The sequence below is a fragment of the Pongo abelii genome, chromosome 7, assembly GCF_028885655.2.
Source record: "Pongo abelii isolate AG06213 chromosome 7, NHGRI_mPonAbe1-v2.0_pri, whole genome shotgun sequence".
Classification (NCBI taxonomy): Eukaryota; Metazoa; Chordata; class Mammalia; order Primates; family Hominidae; genus Pongo; species Pongo abelii.
Window position 1 is genome coordinate 96,824,347 of NC_071992.2, and position 8,189 is coordinate 96,832,535.

The following is an 8,189-nucleotide window of genomic DNA, read 5'->3' on the forward strand; positions in this document are numbered from 1 at the left end:
GATCTGTAGACAAGCCATTGGGTCACTAATCCATATTTACGCATGCACCCATTTCTAACTTTTATGTGTCTGATTTCTAATCTCCTCTTTTGAAAAGGTCTAATCTTGTTGCTGATGAACTGAGAAAAGATTTTCCCACATTTTGAGCAGAATAGAGATGAGATTAATATCGTTCACAACATCAGTGATTAAAACAGTTACAAAATTTGGTGAGTCAGGATAGCTGGCAGGGGTGGGAGGTGATGAGGACAAAGGCTACCTGAGAGCATTGACCCCTTGCTGCTGTGGAAAAGGCAACCTGTGCTCTAAGGGTTGACTTCAGTGAAAACTGTGGGAAGAAAATCCACTGTTCTATCAAAAGCTTTAAAAAATATTCTGATATATTCTCCAATTTAGGACTTTTAAGCTTAACATTTTCACACTTCGGAGTCTAAAAATTACAATGAAATATCCAGTAGTAAAAGACATTGTCATTGAAGGCAGAGCACTTCCATCTCTGGCTTTGTGATCATACATGTACTTACAAAACTAATTAGCTTCAGGCTAGGCAGTATGTTAGTAATTTATCCCTCCCATATTAACATCAACTGTGAAATCTAAACTGAATGATGACATTCCAGAAACAATTGCATATGATAATTCTTCAGCAGGTTTGGGCAATGTAGAGTAGCTTTCATGAGAGACTACATCATCTCACGCTATTTTAATGATTATGGCTCTACTGGAAAGGAACACAAGGTGGAAAACTAGTTTAGCGCCTGGGCTCTGGTTCAAGTCAAAGTGAGGATGATAAGCAAGCACTATTTTAAAATTAATTTAGGAGACTATTGGTAATAGATGAGAAGTTATGTTTCAGAGATGCCTAAAACAAACACTGACACTTCTGAAAACAAGTGAGATGTTCTCATTAATCTATAAGTATATAAAAGTATGTATACCCTGATCACAAATATGAAAAAATTATATAAAAAAATGACTGGAATGAAGTGCACTCAGTGGTTAATGGTGATTGTCTTAGATGGTGAGGTTATAAGTAAGTTGTTTTTCTTCCTATTTTTCAATAATTTCAATTTATCTAAAATTGTTCTATAGTTAGAAGAATAAATTCTGTCTTAAAAAATATGTTCAACAAGGACTTGTGATGCTGATAGGATTAAGAGTTCATATCAGAAATTATTGTAAAGTGCCCTCCCAGTGGTACCAGGCAGAAAATAGGCCATCCAAAAGGAGTTTTATAGGAAAGAGAGAGAGAGAGACAGAGAGATAAGTGTATTTTGAATAACCTACAGGTTAGTACATTTACAGTGTCTAACAGGAAGTTGGCTAAACAGATATAGAGCACAGGAAATAAAGATCTGGATCAGAAAAATATGTGGTGGTCTGGAGTAGGTAAGTTCACTCTAGGTTACAGTGTAAAGTAAGAGGAGCAGGTACAGAACTATGGGGAAAACTATCATATAAGGAGGCATCAGAATAACAAATAATGGAGGCAACTAAAAAGGGAGGAGTTTATTAGATTCCTAGGGCTGTTGTAACGAATTACCGTTAACTGGGTGGCTTATGACAACAGAAATGTGTTCTCTAGAAGCTCTGGAGGGTACTCTAGACGTTCTGGAGGGTAGAAGTCTGAAAACAAGATGTTGGCAGGGACATGCTCCCTCTGAAGTTTCTAGGGGAAAATTCGGCCTTGCCTTTTCCAGCTTCTGGTGGTTCCAGGTTCCCCCGCTTGTGGCTGGATCACACCAATCTCTGCCTCCATCTTAACATTGCTTTCTCCTCTTTTATTTCTTATAAGGAAACTTGTCATTAGATTTAGGGCTTAAATCACACCCGTAGGTTTCTCCCATTAGAGTGTGGACATATTTTTTTGAGGGTGACCATTCAATCTATTACTGAGGGAGAGTGATCAGACAACTGTGAGAACTATGGGGAACAAGGTCTCTTAATATCTTTGTATGAGTCAGGCAATGAGAAGTTCTGCAGTTAAAAAGAAAAAAAAAAAAGACCTGCTTAATTTTGGGTAACATACCTTTCTCCAAATGCACTTGGCACTCTTTTCTCCCAGAGTAAATACAAAGATGAAAAAGACCCAATCCCAGACCTCATGAGGTCCAGTGGGAGAGAGAAGTATGTAATCAAAATAACTGCAGTGACCTGTTCAAGTGCTAAAATAGAAAAATATCTTAAGTATAATGGAAGCCCACTGAGAGGTAAAAGTAATTTTCTTCAGGATCAAAGAAGAGTTTACTGAGTGGAAACTCTGATTTTAAAATGATATTGTGTAATTCCAGGAAGAGATTTTATGGCCAATGGCTTAGAGGCCAGGAAGTACTTACAGAGTGTTTAGGAGACTGAGAGGTTGGGTAACTCTTTTTTTTTTTTTTTAAGAGAGAGTTTCATTCTTGTTGCCCAGGCTGGAGTGCAATGGTGCAGTCTTGGCTCACTGCAACCTCCACCTCCTGGGTTCAAGCGATTCTCCTGCCTCAGCCTCCCAAATAGCTGGGATTACAGGCACCTGCCACCATGCCCGGCTAGAGGTTGGGTAACTCTTAGGCATAAGTGAACAAGAAGTTGTGGCAGAGACTAGGACTGTCAGCAGAACATAAAGGGCCTCGTGCTCCATTCTAATCTAGATCTGGAAAACTAAAGGGAGTCACTGGGAAACAGGGGGATTTTTTCAAATAGAGAGGGACATGATTGGACTTCTCTTTCAGAAAGATTACATTATGTGGATGATTGATTAAAATGACAACTAGAGTCTGAGAGACTAATCAGTTTAAATTAATGAGCATTTTTTAAATGAATTCATTAAAAATTAGTCCAGTGAAAGAGCTGGAATTAGTCTAGCATTTTGAAAAGATTTGTGGTCAAATACATTGAAAATGGGTGAAGGCTATAAATAATCCTGCAGTTTTGTTTTTTCTTTCAATAAGGGCTTGCTTAATTTTATGTACTTTTCTCCAAATGCATTCAACAGTCACCTCTCACAATGTAAAAGGATGACCCCGATTATTTCTCTTTTCTGAGTTGTTAGAAAGTTGTTTCTAATTACTTCGAAAACTGGTCTTCTATTTTATAAGATTCCAAATAGTGTTTTAAAAGTTTTTTGGACTTAAAGGACTATATTATAGGGATGTTTTCAATCTGGAGACTCATTCAGGGTCACTCATTCTCCCTACATATTCCTTATCTCTAGCTTCAAGTTCATGGGCTGAATCAATCCACTTGGGAGTCTTCTCTAGAAAGAAAGTCATAGGTCTACTCTCTACCTGAATGCAGCCCACTTTCATCCCTGGAGTTGTTCCTTTAGTCTGGATACACAATTAATAAGATACCAAGATCTCACAATTTAGTGGAAAGTTGAAATGTCATGAGTATCCTAGGGCTTTTGCTTTGCACCTTCATCAATTAATGACTTCATCATACACTGTCCCCTGCAAAGTTACTGTACATAGTGGGGGTATATATAGATAATTTATTGGAATGACAATGGTTCTTAGAAGTAGCCTAATGTTTTTGCTTATGTCTCTGTTATCAAGCCAGTCACAGCGTGATCTGTTTCCTGCCAATCAATTTCAGAAAAGAGATGAAAATCTGAAAGTGTTGTTTATGACAAGTGATTTTTATTTTCTTTACAAAACTAATACAGTAAATGCAGCACCAGAGTTTAGTTTCTGCCTTTTCATTATAGGAATCTTAACTATTGTGTCATAAATTTCAAAATGGCCAGGCACGGTGGCTCACGCCTGTAATCCCAGCACTTTGGGAGGCCGAGGTGGGTGGATCACGAGGTCAGGAGACGGAGACCATCCTGGCTAACACGGTGAAACCCCGTCTCTACTAAAAATACAAAAAAAAAAAATTAGCTGGGTGTGGTGGCAGGCGCCTATAGTCCCAGCTACTCAGAAGACTGAGGCAGGAGAATGGCGTCAACCTGGGAGGTGGAGTGAGCTGAGATCGTGCCACTGCACTCCAGCCTGGGTGACAGAGTGAGACTCCATCTCAAAATAAAATAAAATAAAAATTTCAAAATATAATTTAAGATTTAATGTATATAGTAGCCCCACATACAGATTTTCCTGTGTCATTTTTTTCATCCAAGCAAACTTCTGTGATAAAATGTTAACTGGTAACCCTTGCATATTTTGTTTCAATGTCTTCACTGTTACTGAATCAAATTAGCCCAACATGGAGAGCCTCCTGTCTTCACACGTCCACCTCAAGTCACAGAACACCCAGGTTTTGTGTGAAGCTAGACCCTTGGCATACAGCATTTTTCCTCAGGCTGTTATTACTTGCTCAAGCAGGTTCCTAAGAGTTCTTTGCAAAAACTCACTTGTTCCTTTTATGTTTATTTTCTGAGTAACATGAGGAAGAAAGAAAGGGGAAAAAGTCAGAAGTTCCCACACTTACAGCTAGAGAGAAGAAGAAAAGCGGAAGTTGAATAGCTAGTGACAATTTAGAAATAAAAGTGGCCCTTCACCAGCTCACAGAGTCCTGACACAGGGACCAAGTTTAATTCAACATTTTGTATTGCAAAGTTTGCATTTCACCAAACTGTGTGTTTGTGTGAACACAGGCACACCACCAGCAAATGTGGAGTTCACACATACACACCACAGACAAATGAAGGGACAATTCAAAAGTGTGCTCCTCTCTTCATTTCCCTGTGTAGTCCAAACATTACACAATGACCTTTAAGGTCTCTAAGAGTCAATGAAAATTAAGCATGTTATTGCAAGTAAGGTTTGGGACCAAATGGGTTCATTTGATCGCGTTCCAGTTTCTTAATTACTATGCCTTCATTTTAATAAGAGAAGTTTCACACAAACTATAACTGCTCTTCTTTTTAGCAGGTACTGACAGAAATATAGCACAAATAATTGCAACATATCCTGTGATTAATATTTACCGTCTTATCTCTTCCCTGGAGTGGGACAGTGGAATCCACAAAGCCAACAATTAAAATGAGACGTTATCACATTTTAGTCCCAGATAATGTATCTATCATTTAATTTTTCATAACTCATTCATTCAATACACACTTCACGTGTATTAAGTTTTTGTGCCCACAGAATTCCTGCCAGTGTCAGAAATAGGATGAGAACACCAACTTTTGAAGGAAAGGGAGTTCACTTTTGATCAGCATCTGCTATGTGACAAATAACTTGTCATCTCATTTATTCTTCAAAACCATCATTATTGATATAGGTATTGTTATTCCCATTCTATAAAAGTGGTGAACTGAGGCTTAGAGAAGTGAAAGAACTTTTACAGAATTCATACAGAAAAGAAAATGGTCAAATATTTGACCCATTCAATCAAATATTTGACCTACTACACATCTGGCACTGCCCTGGGTACCGGGGATATACCATGATAACAAAAGGACAAAGATTCCTCCCTCTCATCTCTTTTCACAGTAACTGTGATTCTCAGTCCTGGTTGAGAATACACTGGAATCACCTGGAGAACTTCTAAAACATACTGGTGCCCAATGTCCACCCCTGGTAATTAAATCAGCAGCTCTGGAAATGAAACCTGAGCATAGGGATTTTCAAAAATCCACCAAGTGATTCTAAAGTGAATCCAGGGTTGAGAATCTTTTCATGTATTAGATTATGCTGTATTCTGTATGCTGCATATGTTTTGAGGTCACTACCCTCAAAACACATTGTACAGAAATGCATATAAATAGAACACACTTAGAAAACTATTTCAAGGGGATATAAAAGGAAATTTGAAATTGTGTGAGATATATTCAAAGTGTTGGAGTTTACAGAAGGAAAAGTTACTTTTGGATTGGGATGAGATCATGAAAATATAACTTTTTAAATAAAGGGACTGTCACAGGGCCACTTGAATGTAGGATATACTTTTGATTAAAGAAATGTTTCTCAAGCTTTGATATGTATCAGAATCATTTATGAAACTTGGTAAAATGCAGATACCCAGGCCCTGTGTTACTTCCACAAGGTCGGGCCTCTCTATTCTTTGCTAGTTCTGATGATTACAACACACAATACAGTCTGGTAATCATCAGGAGAGAATTTTGAAGACATTCTTGGCAGATAAGAAAGTGGTTGTTACTGGGAGACAAAGAAAGGCTAGAATGGTATAGCATGTATGGTGTGGGGGTGGGGCTGATAATGTTAAGGAAATCTACATAATTTAGATAGAAGATGTGATGATTAATTTTGTGTGTCAATGTAGCTGGGCCACAGTGCCTTGATATTTGGTCAAATATTATTCTGAATGTTTCTGTGAAAATACTTTTTGCATGAGATGAACACTTAAACAGACAGACGTTGACTAAAGCAGATTACCCTCCATAATGAGGATGAGCCTCATCCAATCAGTTGAGGATCTTGATACAACAAACACTGACCTCTCCCAAACAAGAAGGAATTGTCAGCAAACTGCCTGTAGGACTCAGACTACAATTCTTTCCTGGGTCTCCCCTGCCAGCTTCACCTGAAGATTTTGGAATTGACCCTCCATGATAGTGTGAGCCAGTTCATCTCTTTCAATCTCTCTCTCTCTTTCACCTCTACACAGACACACACACACACACACACACACACGCACATACACACCCTGGTTGGTTCTGTTTCTCTGGAAATCCCTAACAGAGAAGAAGAAATTAGAAAAATGACAGAATATATTGACAGAAGGCCTTGATGGACACGGTAAAGAGCTTGGTCTTGGGAGAGGTCAGTGTTTGTTATCTGATTGGAATTCTGGAAGTTTTCAAATAAACCAAGGGAGCCTTCAGAGTACAGATGTTGCCTTTGCCACTCACAGAAAGAGCAAACACCAGTGTATAGCGTCAGTCAATCCCAGTTGTTCTTTTCTTGTTAAAACTGGCACTACAGAAAGAGAAGCAGCTACGTAGAAACATGTAATTTATAGAGCAAGATTTAAAAGTTCGCTAAACTGTGAGTTTTCTTAATTGATATACTAAGGAACCACTAAGATATTCACAGGGATAAAGTGCAATAGAAGTGAAATAGGGTACTGAAGAATGAGGCTGGAGATTTCAAATCCTTGATACAGGTACTAACCTCATGTTCTGCTGTCATTTTGTGAGATGTCAAATCTGTATTTTTGATGCAGTAACCATGAAAGATTCCCTAGTGTTTAAAAAAATAAATCAGGTTAGACTTCAAATGATTTAAAGAAAGAACACTAGAAATTTTATAACCTACATTCCTAACTTTATTTTCAAAACTTTTTGCTTACATACATCTTGTGTCCCCAGTGCCACTAGAAAGATAGGAAAAACTGCTGAATATGAATTTGTTTTAAAAATGTTGCTGAAATTATCTATGCTTATTATACTCTGTTATAGCTATGTAGTTAAGCAAATTTTCTCTGTTCTAGACCTGTAAAGATTTTCTTCTGAATTTGTCTAAAATCTGTCCATTTTCTTTCCAGTGTATACTAGGCTGTGTTGAAATGCTACTTCATTCATTCATATACCCACTTATCCTATTCAGCATTTATTAAAGAAATATGTATTGAGTACCTACCTTAAATCCCACACAGTGCCATCTACTGGGGATACAATATTGATCAAGACAAAAGACACAACCTTGTTCTCATTATAGTCTTATAATATTTTTAAATGATGTCTCAAAATGAAAAGGTAAATAAGGTGAAATGTTCCAAATGATGCTGACCCAGTGTCCTGATGAAACTGCATTGGCTTTGCAAACATGTTGAGGTTTCCTTTGTTGGTGCTTGATTTCTAGAAACTGCGTGGAGCAGAACTTTCATGAGTGAAGATTCTAATAGACATAAAATACTTTTCCAGGAGACATGTGATGTGAAGTAGTTTAAAGCTTTCCTCCTTCCTCACTTCCCCAACCTCTCCTCTCTTTCATTTAATGAGTATGTTCGAATCTCTACTAAGAACAAGGTTGGGTAAGGATATGGTGAGTGAAAACACAGACTTTCCACTCCTAGAGCTTGCAGTAAAGTCGGGGAATAAGGAAGGAATTTTTTTAAATCATACAAATCAATGTAAGCTCTATTAAAAGTACGATTATTGAAAGGCACATATAGAAATGACAGAGGGAGCTCACTTAGTCTGGAGAGTCAGAAAAATTACCTAACCTAGGTACCTTTATTTCTATTTACAGAAAATTATCAAGTTCTACTCATGCAATTGCTCTGTTCACTTAGTA